Source organism: Mesoplodon bidens, assembly GCF_964165515.1.
Source record: "Mesoplodon bidens genome assembly, chromosome: 18".
NCBI classification, from domain to species: Eukaryota; Metazoa; Chordata; class Mammalia; order Artiodactyla; family Ziphiidae; genus Mesoplodon; species Mesoplodon bidens.
The window spans coordinates 20,137,206-20,149,346 of record NC_138175.1 but is presented as its reverse complement, the minus strand read 5'-3'; the positions used below and the strand labels follow the sequence as shown (position 1 = coordinate 20,149,346).

General features: G+C 48.8%; 1 pseudogene across 1 annotated transcript; it reads left to right on the top strand.

Annotated features, from left to right (window-relative positions):
* The first annotated feature begins 319 nt into the window (after window positions 1–319).
* LOC308605713 (carboxylesterase 3-like) lies at window positions 320–8,510 on the top strand (annotated as a pseudogene). Its single transcript has 4 exons — window positions 320–344; window positions 7,745–7,895; window positions 8,056–8,125; window positions 8,232–8,510. The product of its transcript is annotated as a carboxylesterase 3-like (transcript).
* Window positions 8,511–12,141: the final 3,631 nt, after the last annotated feature.

Genomic DNA, 12,141 nt, shown 5'->3' with positions numbered 1-12,141 from the left:
CTTTCTCAGTCCCTCTCTTTCTCATGAGGCCCTGAATGTACCTATGTGTCAAGATTCTGGGAGAGGGAACAGCCCCACCAGGGAGGCTTCCAAAGAGGATTCAGGAAGCTGCACTGGTTATTTCTGGCAGAAGTTTGATCCTCAGGCTCTCCAACTCGAGGTGCCAGCTGGAACCCCAAGAGAGGATCTGGCACCTAGTCCAGGCATGACCCTCACCCTGTCCCTCATTGAATCAGCACATCCAACTCTTTGAATCAGCAAATATTTGCCAGTGCCTCATACTCTCCACCCATCCCCCACCTCCCACTCCCAGCCCGCCATGTTCCTGACACTGAGGCCCAGAGGTAAGTCCTGCCCCGCCTTGGAGTGGGAGTCTCCCAAGCCAGCACAGAGACAGACACCCTGAGAGACCCTGTCCTGACACAAGAACAGGCTCCCATTGGCTCTGGTTTCTTGCCTCGTGTTTTCACAATGTAACCTCACTTTAACCCTATGAGGTTGGTTCCTGTTATCATCACTGTTTTATGGATGACAAAACTAGGCCCAGAGCTGTGAAATAACTTGTACTAGGTCACACAGCTGCCACTTGGCAAAGCCAGGATTTGAGTGCAGGAGGTCTGGCTCTTAAGTCACATCTTCCCTGCATTTGGAATGGGATTCGAGTTGTTAATAGCAGTCTTCCTGCCCCCTTTCCTCCATCATCCCTACCCCGGGTCTCAGGACCACTGGAGGGTAGTGCCCTGCTTCTGCCCTGTCATTTGAGGGTCCTCCAAGAGAGCAGGCCTACCTGAGAGTCACCCCCAACATACACCCTGGGTATCCTCAGTCCTCGGGCCCCTTGGCAGAGCTGCTCAGGCCCAAGGCGCTGAGGCTCTATAAGGGCATCATCCAACCACTGTGGAAAAGAGCTTGTTTGTTTTTCAGAGCATTAAACACAGAATTACCATATGACTAGCAATTCCATTCTAGCTATACAGCCAAGAGAAATGAAAACATAGGACCACAGAGAAATGTATAAATAAATGTTTATAGTAGTAGTATTCATAATTATAGTAGTAGTATTCATATAGTAGTGTTGGTAGAAACAACCCAAATGCCCTTTAATGAATGAATGGATAAAAAAATTGTGGTGCAGCCACAGTGAAATATTATTCAGCCATGAAAAAGGAATGGAATACTGGTCTGTGCTGCAACTTAGATGAACCTCAAAAACATGGTGCTAAGTGAAAGAAGCCAGACACAAAAGGTTACATATCGTATGATTGCTTTTATGTGATACAGCCAGAATAGGTAAATCCATAGAGGCAGACAGCAGATTAATGGTTATCAGGTCATCAGGGGATGGGGGTATTGGTGTGTGAGGTGAGGGGGGGTAGGGGTGGGAATGAAGAGTGACTACTTGATGGGTACAGGGTGTATTGCTGGGGAAGTGAAAGAGTTTTGTAACTAGAGAGATGTGGTAGTTACACAAAATTGCAAACACACTAAATGCCACTGACTTGTATACTTTATAAAATGGTTTATTGTATGTTATGTGAATTTCCATAAACTGTAAATTTTTCAGCCAACTAGCTGTTTACTAAATATCCACGGTGAAAGCTTTAGCCATGGAAAGTAACTCATATCCCTCATGGAGACCTCTCCACTTCGTACATGTCGCCATTGGCGTAACACTTTCTGAAATTGCTCTGCCGATTTAAATTGCCACCAACAAAGTCTATGGGTTTTTTGTTTTGTTTTGGAAGTACTGCGCAGCTTGCAGGATCTTAGTTCCCCAGCTGGGGATCAAACCCATGCCCCTTGCAGTGGAAGCGCAGAGTCCTAACCACTGGACCACCAGGGGAGGCCCTGGAGTCTACAAGTTTCATTGCAACTTTACCAGCATTTGCAGACCACAGTTTTTAAATGTCAACTTTTTAAAAAAATATATACATTTATTTATTTATTTATTTTTGGCTGTGTTGGGTCTTTGTGGTTGTGTGCGGGCTTTCTCTAGCTGCGGCGAGCAGGGGCCACTCTTCGTTGCAGTGCGCGGGCCTCTCAATGCAGTGGCCTCTCTTGTTGCGGAGCACGGGCTCCAGGCGCGGGGGGCTTCAGCACCCGCGGCTCGTGGGCTCCAGAGTGCAGGCTCAGCAGCTGTGGCGCACGGGCCCAGTTGCTCCGCGGCATGTGGGATCGTCCCGGACCAGGGATCGAACCCGTGTCCCCTGCATTTGCAGACAGACTCTTAACCACTGCACCACCAGGGAAGCCCAAATGTCAACTTTTTTTTTTAATGTAATTTACATACCATAACATTTACCCCTTTAAAGTGTACAGTTCAGTGGTTTTTAGTATACTCACAAAGTTGTGCAACCATCACCACTATCTTATTCCAGAACATTTGCATCAGCATCACCCAAAAACAAGCCGGTGCCCGTTAGCAGTCACTTCTCATCCCTCCCCGCACCCCACCCCCACAGCCCCTGACAATCACGAATTTACTTTCTGTCAAGTCTATGGATTTGCCTATTCTGGACATTTCATAGAATAGAATCATACAATTTATGGGTTTTGGGTTTTTTGGGGGGGGAGGTTGTTTGGTTTTTAAATATTTGTTTATTTATTTTGGCTGTGCCATGTCTTAGTTACGGCATGCAGGAACTTTTAGTTGCAGCATGCAAACTCTTACTTGTGGCATGCATGTAGAATCTAGTTCCCCAACCAGGGATGGAACTGGGGCCCCCTGCATTGTGAGCTCGGAGTCTTACCCACTGGACCACCAGGGAAATCCCAGTATATGGTTTTTTGTGTATGACTTCTTTCATCTAATATAATGTTTTCAAGGTTCATGTATGTTGTAACAGATATTAGTACTTCATTCCTTTTTGTGGCTGAATAGTCTATTGTATGGATATACCACATTTTGTTTATCCATCCATCAGCTGATAGACAGTTGGGTTGTTTCCATGTTTTTGGCTATTATGGATTCCCCTACTAAGAACATTTATGTACCAGTTTTTGTGCAAACATATGACTTAATTTCTCTTGGTTATATACTTAGGAATGGAAACTCTGGGTCATATAGCAACTCTTTGTTTAATCATTTCAGGAACAGCTGAACTGTTTTCCAAAGTAGCTGCACCATTTTACGTTCCCACCAGCAGTGTGTGAGGATTTCAATTACTCCACATCCTTGCCAATGCTTGTTAATATCTTTTGTTTTGATTGTAGTCATCCCAGTGGGTGTGAAGTGGTATCTCACTGTGGTTTTGAGTTGCACTTCCCTAGTGACTAAAATAGTGAACATCTTTTCATGCACTTATTGGCCATTTTTATATCTCCTTTGGAGAAATGTCTTCTGAAATCTTTTGACCATTTGGATTATTTGCCTTTTTATTGTTGAGTGGTAAAGATTTACATATATTCTAGATACAAGTCTCTTATCCAATATATGATTTGCAACTATTTTTCTCATTCTGTGGGTTATCTTTTCACTTTGTTGACAGTAACCTTTGCAACACAAAAATTCTTTATTTTGATGAGGTTTAATTTATTTTTTCTTTTGTTGCTTGGCCTTTTTGTGTCATACCTAAAAAATGATTGCTTAATCCAAGGTCATAAAGATTTACCTCTATGATTTCTTCTAAGAATTTTATAGTTTTAGCTGTTACATGAATGAATTACATTCATCTGAAGTTAATTTTTGTATATGGTATGAATTAGGGATTCTTTTGCATGTGGTTATCCAGCTGTCCCTGCATCATTTGTTGAAAAAAACCTATTCTTTACTTACTGAACTGTCTTGGTGCCCTTACTGAAAATCAGTTGGTCATGAATGAAGGAGCTTGTTTCTGGACTTTCAATTCTACTCTGTTAATTTTTATGTCTATCCTTATGGTACTACCACACTATCTTGATTACTGTAGTTTTGTAGTAAGTTTTGAAATTGGGAAGTGTGAATTCCCCAGCTTTGTTCTTCTTTTTCAGGGTTGCTGTATTATTTTGCCAGAGTTGCCATAACAAAGGACCACAGTCTGTGTGACTTAAACAAGAGAAGTTAATTGTCTCACTATCCTAGAGGCTACAAGTCTGAAATCAAGGTGTTAGCAGGGTTGGTTCCTTCTGAGTGTTGTGAGAGAGACTCCATGCCTCTTTCTTAGTTTCTGGTAGCCTCACACATTCCTTGGCTTATAGATGGCATTCTCCCTCTGGCTTCACATTGTCTTCCCTCTGACCCATCTGTCTCTGTGTCCAAATTTCTCCCTTTTACAAGGACACCAGGCATATTAGACTAGGGCCCACCCGAATGATTACCTCTGTAATCATCTTAATTTGACTAACGGCCTTATCTTTAAATAAGGTCACATTCTGAGGTACTGGGGGTTATGACTCCACATATTTTTTATGTGGAGACACAAATCAATCCATAATAATTGTTTGGCTATTCTGGGTCCCTTGCATTTCCAAGTGAATTATGATCAGCTTGTTCATTTCTGAAAAAAAAAAAAGCAGCTGAGATTCTCATAGGGATCACAATGAATGTATAGATCAGTTTGGGAAGTATTACCATTTTAACAATATCAAGTCTTCTAACCCATGAACATGGAACATCTTTCCATTTAGTTAGGTCTTCTTTAATTTCTCTCAATTATGTTTTCTAGTTTTTAATGTACAGTCTTGTACTTCCCTTATTAAATTTATTCCTAAGTATTCTATTCTTTTTGATGCTATTGTAAATGGAATGGTTTTCTTAATATCATCTTCAGATTGTTCATTGCTAGTGTACAGAAACACAATTGGTTTTTGTATATTGATCTTGTAGACCAACTTTTTAAAAAAGTTTTGCTACTTTAGCTTCTGTGACTTTAGTTTAGTCCTTTAATTCTTAGTGAAGATTAACGTCTCCCTTTGGGTATACACTCTCTGTGTTTATTCATCTGTGGATTTTCTGTTCCTGCTCTTACAAAGATTAACAAAGAGCCTAGGAGGCATGAAATTAACTTTAACAACTTTAACCTTTCCATCATGTTTACTCTGTCAGGGCCTTTAACGCAGTCCACACAACAATCCTACCAGGCAGGATATTGTCATTCCTTTTACAGATTAAGAAACTGAGAGGACTTCCCCGGTGGTCCAGTGGCTAAGACTCCACGCTCCCAATGCAGGGGGCCCAGGTTCGATCCCTGGTCAGGGAACTAGATACCACATGCCACAACTAAAGATCCCACATGCTGCAACGAAGATCCTGCACACGGCAATGAAGATTCCATGTGCTGCAACTAAGACCCAGTGCAGCCAAATAAATAAATAAATAAAAATTAAAAAAATAAACAAGAAAGTCTGAATTGTTTAAAAAAAAGAAAAAGAAACTGAGACACAGAGAATTTAAGTGGTCCAGGTTATGCACCCAGTAAGTGGCAGAGCTGGGATTTGAACCCAGAGACTGTGCTGTTAAAACTAACCAACATTTGATTTTAAAGACAGCATTTGAACTTTCCCTGTAGCCCCTGCTACAACACCTGGGGGTCTTGATGTTATTCTATGAAAATATTGAACAAATTCCGAGATTGCTGTTAACCACTTGCCTGTTGTATTTGGTGCTTTTCCCTCCCTCCCCAGTTTGAAGTTTATTTTGGGGGGTCTGCAGACTAGTGGGTTTGGCCACACTGGGCTCCGTGACGAGCTCATGGCTGCAGGGCTGTGAACACTTGTCGACTCCTGGCTGGGAGCTGGGTGGGAAGGTGCGGGTGGGGGAGCATGGGCGGCCATCAGGCTGTGCTGAGAGGGTCTTGCTGTCCCTGCAGGGCTGGGGTTTCCTGGATAAGATGGGTCACATGAGCCTGGAGGACAGGCTGGCCATCCTGAGGCCCTACTTGGCAGAAGACAGGAAGGAGTAGTCCAGTGGGGCCGAACCCAGCGTAGTCTCTACTCCTCCCCTCCAGCACCCACAGTTACCTACCTACCACCAAGCCCTGTGGGTCAGATGTTGAATTTTAGTTCTATCCATGAATCCCCTTGGACATGAGTCAACGTGGTTCTCAAAGGAAGATCATCACCATCATCATCATCACCATCATTTTCATCATAGACTGCCCCTTGATGAGCACATACTCTCTGCCAGGAACTGTGTTGTGCTGAGCACTGGGACAGGCATTCATCTCCTTCGATCCTCATTACAACCCTGTGAAGTAGGGACTTTCATTATTCTTATTTTACAGATGAGGAAACTGAGGCTCCAGGTCTCATGATGGGTAAAGGGCAGAGGCAGAGCTTGAGCCAGTTGTCTGACCCCAGAGCTTCAGCTCTTCAGATTGCATTGTCAGATGTGAAACCAGGTGGACCTGGGGTCAAATCCCAACCCTAGCTACTTGTCCACAGTTATCCTAACCCCTCTGAGTCCATTTCTTCACCTGTAAATGGGGATGATACATCCCACCCATGTGAGCTGTTTAAGAAGGATACTGGATGCTGCATTTGAAGAGTCTACCAAGGAGCTGGTATCCAGGAGGTGCTCAATCTATGTGCATTTCCCTTCTTTGAGACCCCCCAGAGCCCTCCTCATTCACACAACCTCATCACTGCTCTCTGGAGCTGTGGGGAGTGCCCATGATTTGTTCTCTCACTAACTTCCTGGTTAACTTCAACTGAGCACCTGCTCCAGGCCAGAACACTGTGCTTCACATAGGCTGCCAAACAAACTTCCAGGGAGGAACTACCTTTCAGAGAGGCTCAGCAACCTGTCTGAGGTCACACAGCCAAAAGTGATTGCAGAGCTAGCATTTTACTCCAGATCTGACCTTATCCCTCCCAGACACCATCTAGAACCCCCAAGGGCGGCAAGTGGCTAGCTCCTGGCACATGAGCCCTGGGACATGCGACAGGCCAGGCAGGAGGGTGTGGAGCTTCTTGGGAGGGTCTGCTGTGGCTGTGGGACCTGAGCAAGCCTCTTGCCCCAGGATGTGCCCACTGAGGTGATGCCACCATCATAAATGAGTACCTACACAGCAGCTCAGATGGACAAGCCAAATGAGAAGCCTTCAAGGAATTGATAAGCAACCTTGTCATGAACATTGAATTTTTCCAGAAACCTCTAAGGTAAGCCTATCCCTATCTACCTGTCCCACCTTTCCCACTTGGGCCCAGGAGCTGAGTTATCACAAATGACATGGTGCCAGCCTCCACTGCTATCCCCACTCTCCACTTCCTCTCAGGGATGCAGTATCGCAGCAATGAGAGGCGACTCTGGCAGGGCACTCTGCAGAGGAGAAAACCAAGACACAGAGAGGTGCAGTGACTTGCCAAAGGTCACCCAGCAGGACTTATCACCAATTCTCAGGGATTCAATTGACTCATGAGTGATTTCTTCTGCTTTCAGCCCTTCTCCTGGGAGAAAAGTCTTGCTTCCTCCAAACCTCATGGCTAATCTCTAACACAGTCCTAGAACAGCTCCAGGTTCCTGTCTTTGTGACCTCTGGCAAATACCTAGCCCTTCTGTGCCTCAGTCTCCTCGTTTGTAAAATGGCAATAATAATATATAATGAGCTAATCCATAGGTTGTTATGAGGATAAAATAAACAATGACACATAAAGCACATGGAATGATGCTCAACACCTAGCAAGCACTCAGTAAAGGCTTGCTGTTCATCATTTTGTCATCATCATTATTATTACTGGTATTGGTGTTATGATGAGCCTGGCTTACCAAAGATAGGACCTGATCAGGCTGTGGGTATCTACTTCTCATCCAGCCATCTCTCCACAGATTCTGGGGTCTCCATCTTTTTCTGTGAGTTCCAGCATCGACCCAGTTCTTTTGCGAAGATCAAGCCGGGCTAGGTGCGGGGCTGATCATGGGGCTGAGAAGACCTTCATCTTCGGGGGTCCTTTCCTCATGGATGAGAGCTCCATGCCGGGTGAGGATGAACAGACACAAGATCCTTCGGCTGCCGGCTCCACCAGGGTAGGGTGGGGCATGCAGGAACAGAGGTCTCAGGTCATCAGAGGGGACCCTTGAGTCTCTTCCAAGACCCACATGACCTTGATCCAGGTCTGTCCCTCTCATAACCTTTCCAGAAGCCACAGAGAAGGAGCAGGAGCTGAGCCTCACCATGATGGCCCCGTGGATCCACTTCTCCTGGACAGGGTGAGTAAGCAAACAGGCATGCCTGGCTTTGGGCCTAGACTACTCAGGTCTGCCTCCCAGGGAGCAATAGAGGAGACCTTTGTCTTCATTCATTCCTCCCAGCCAGGGATGCCAATGGCAAGGGGCTGCCTCCTTGGCCCCCATTCAACTGTTCAGAGCAATACCTGGAAATCAGCCTGGTGCACGGGTCAGCCAGAAGCTAAGGAAGGCCTGACAGCAGTTCTGGGCAGAGACACTTCCCACCAACATCTGGCAGTGGCAGCAGAAGCAGAAGGGCAGGAAGGCCCAGGAGGCGCTCGGAGGCAGGTCCTGGGTCTTCTGGGCTGGGGGCCAACCCGAAGGGTGGCCACGTCCCAACAAGACAGCCTCCTTCTCCTGCTGCTAGGAGACTTTCACCCAAACCAGGCTGATGGGTGGTCATGTCCCTTAAAGCATCAGCCCCTCCATGACTCCTTTGACATATCACCTACTTCCCATCTAGGGGGCCTTTGCCCAAACTTCTCCCTCTTCCCACTTGCTTCATGGAGAGTTCCAGCTCATACCTCAAGCTCCCCAGAAGACCCTCCTCCTCTAGGAAGTCTTCCCTGCCTTCTCTGGGCCTGGGCCTATCTGTGTCCATTACAGCATAGCCCACTCTAAGCTAGCATTGTCAGTGTCAGTGTTTCTGTCCTCCTCTGAGAAGCTCTCTGAATGTGGAAATCAGCCTGACCCCACTCTGCATCTCCCATAGCAGGATCAGTCAGGACTTGGAATCAGAGGATGCTTGGTGAGTAAGTGAAAGACTGAGGAAGTGTGAGAATGGTGACTGTTGGACTTGAACCCAGGCCCTTTAGGCACCACAGCTCCGCTTAGCTGTGCACGGGTGTTGTCCTCCCTGACCAGAAGAGTGGGCGGACTCTGACAGCAGAGACCTGGAGTCAGAGGAGTCCTGAGGCATAAGGGGATCCAGCCGAGAACGGATCTCAGGCCCCAGAGGCCTCTGACTAGCGCTGAGGGAAGTCCCTTTGTCCGTGCTGTCCAGTCTTGGCCCTTGTACAAGACAGAGCAGAGTCCAGCAGGGCCAGAGCCCTGACCCTTGGACGTGAGCTGCAAGCTTCCCAGCACCAGCACCTCACCCCTTTATGGCCTGCCTGGGCTCTTTCCTCCCCCTCCAGCTAGGGAAGATCACCTTCTGGGGTTGCTTGGCACAGGTCGCGGAGCACCCACCGGGACACAGGAGAACAGGTTGGGGTAGGCATCTGGACTAGTGCATCAGTCAGGCTGTTGTCACAGAGGGAAGACGAGGTCTACCCACCCAGGCCAAGACAGGTAAAAAGCAGCCAGAGGTTTTTTGTTGTTGTTGTTGTTGTTTTGCGGTACGCGGGCCTCTCACTGCTGTGGCCTCTCACGTTGCGGAGCACAGGCTCCGGACGCGCAGGCTCAGCGGCCATGGCTCCCGGGCCCAGCCGCTCCGCGGCATGTGGGATCTTCCCGGACCGGGGCACAAACCCGTGTCCCCTGCATCGGCAGGCGGACTCTCAACCACTGCGCCACCAGGGAAGCCCAGCCAGAGGTTTTTGAGTGGGGGGCACACATTTCTGTTTTTGAGGATCAATGCACCGTTCCCTTGAGAAATCTGGATTTTAATACATATCACAATGACTTCCCCTGCCTGTGCTGAGTCCCATCCTGCCAACTCTGGTCCCACATAGACCCTTCCTCAGTCTGACTAAGTTCCTGGCTGCTGATGGTTACATGAAAAACACTTGCAGGTGAGACCAGTTCTGTCTGGGGAAAGTTCATTTGGGGCAGAAAAGAGAGTCACAAACCAGAGGGGTTCTGAGTCGTGCCCTTCCTCTGCTCAAAAGTTCCCTGTCGCCCCCGGGGCAAGTTCAAGTTCTTTACACGCCATTGAAGGCCTCCTCTTCTTCTCCCCTTCTTTCCACCAGGAAACTTGCCCCCACAAGCTGGTAAGAGAGCCTGACAGGTTCAACAGGCCCCATTCACAGTGTGTCACTGGGGACGCAAAGGGCTGTAGGCGCGAGGAGGCATAGACCGGCCCTGACTTGGGACAGGGAAGGGGGGACATCTAAACTGAGACCTGAAGGACAAGCAGAAGTTGCACAGGCCAGAGGAGTAGGCTCCAGGGGTGGGGACAAAGAGGAAGGGTGTTCCTGGTAGAGGCAACAGGAACAAAGGCCTGAAGGTTGAGATGTGCTGAGAAAACACAGTTCTGTACGTCTGGAGAGGCCAGCAAGGACGGGACTGTGAGGGCCCTTGTGGGCTGGACTGGTAACCCGGGGATGACATGGACAGGTTGGAGGTGGTGGGTGAGAGTGGGGACAGGGCGAGCAGGGAGGGGGCCAGTGCGGGCTTCCGGGTAGGTGGAAGGCACTGGTGGGCTCTAGATTTAGAAGCGACAGGCAGACCTGGTATCCAAGGGGACACAAATGTGGGAGAAGGAAGACTTCCCGGGGCTGCCTGGAGGCGAGCAGGAGCAGGCTGGGAATCAAGGGCTCGGTTTTGACCATGCTGGATGTACAAACAGGCCTCTTCCTGTGGGCTTGAGGGTGCAGCACACCTGGCAGCCACGGGGAGACAGGGCTTGTCGGGCGGGAGACGTCACCAGCTTTGGTGTCACCATTGCCAAAGGGCTCTGAAGGGGTGGGCAAGCCTGCCGGTGAGGCCTCAGACCCTGTCTCACTGCCAACTTTCCCTGCCTCTCCTCCTCCTCCCTCAAGCTTCTAGGATTTTCTCCTCACGGGGAGGGAGGGGAATGGCCTGGCACGGCCCCAGTGGCTTGGGGGAGTGCTCAGACAAGGGGCACTCCTGGGATTCCAGTCTTCTTGCCTCTCTATTCTCCCTTCCCTGGGCCACTACTCCCGGAACTCCCCTCCCCTGCCGGCCAGGGCATCCTCCATCCACCGATGGCCCTGCCCCAGGACCCAGCAGCCACAGAGCGGAGGGGAGCAAGCCAGGGGCACCCACACACTCAGACGGAACAGGCCCTGCAGGGCAGGGACTGGAAGACCCAGGGAGCCTCTCCGTGGCAGGGTGACAGGAAGGGTCCTGTGTGCAGTGTGAGTGTGTGAGCACCAGGGGGTACTGCAGGATCAGATGTGCACACCTGGACCCAGCCACCAGGCAAGGGACTGGTAGATGCTCCCATTAGACACAGGCAAGCATGTACATACCCAGCGCCAGACGTAGATATTCACACACATGAGCAATCACACACACACACACACACACATACACACACACACACGCCCTCACTAATAGGGTTCCAATCCAGTTCAGCAATTTCCTAGATGTGTATGTTTGAGCAAGTTATTTAGTTTCTTTGTTCCTTAGTTTTCCCATCTGAAAAATGGGGGCCATGATAATGTTCCCCCTTTGTGGATCTGCTGTGAGGATTGAACGATAATCAGCTGTCAGCATCCAGGCCATCCTTCTCCCTAGTCTCCAGGCCCCATTAACCCCCAGCACCATCTGAGACCCCAAAGAAGTGAACTCCGAGCCAGGTCGTAGCTCGCTTTGGATGAGGTAGGCTCCTGTGCTTGCAGCCACTGGTGGGCCCAGAACCATGCTCTCTGCCTTCACCCCTGACCCACCTGCGGAGCCAGCTCCAAGCACAGGCTCCTTCGCTCTCCATGACCTTGTCTTCACCCTGTGGACTGGCCTCTAAGGACACCCCACCCCACTTGTCACACATGTCTGTGTGTGTGTAAAGCCCAATCGTGAACCAGATGGAGCCTCAGTCTCTGCACAAAAACAGAGGATGCCGGGTGACTCAGGAGAAGAGTCACCTGTTATTACATATCAGAATCTCAGGTTCTTACCCCTAAGATAATGTTGTCCCAGGGCCACCTGGCTGACCCAGCTACCTGTTCAACATTCCTTGTGCCCCACGTGAGCATTGGATGGGACCCACATGAGTCCTAGGCACTCCACTGAGCAGCCTGGCCTGGCACGACTGCCCCCCGTATAGACCAGGTGAAAGGTTATTTCTTCCCCAGGGAGAGGTGGCAGGAGTG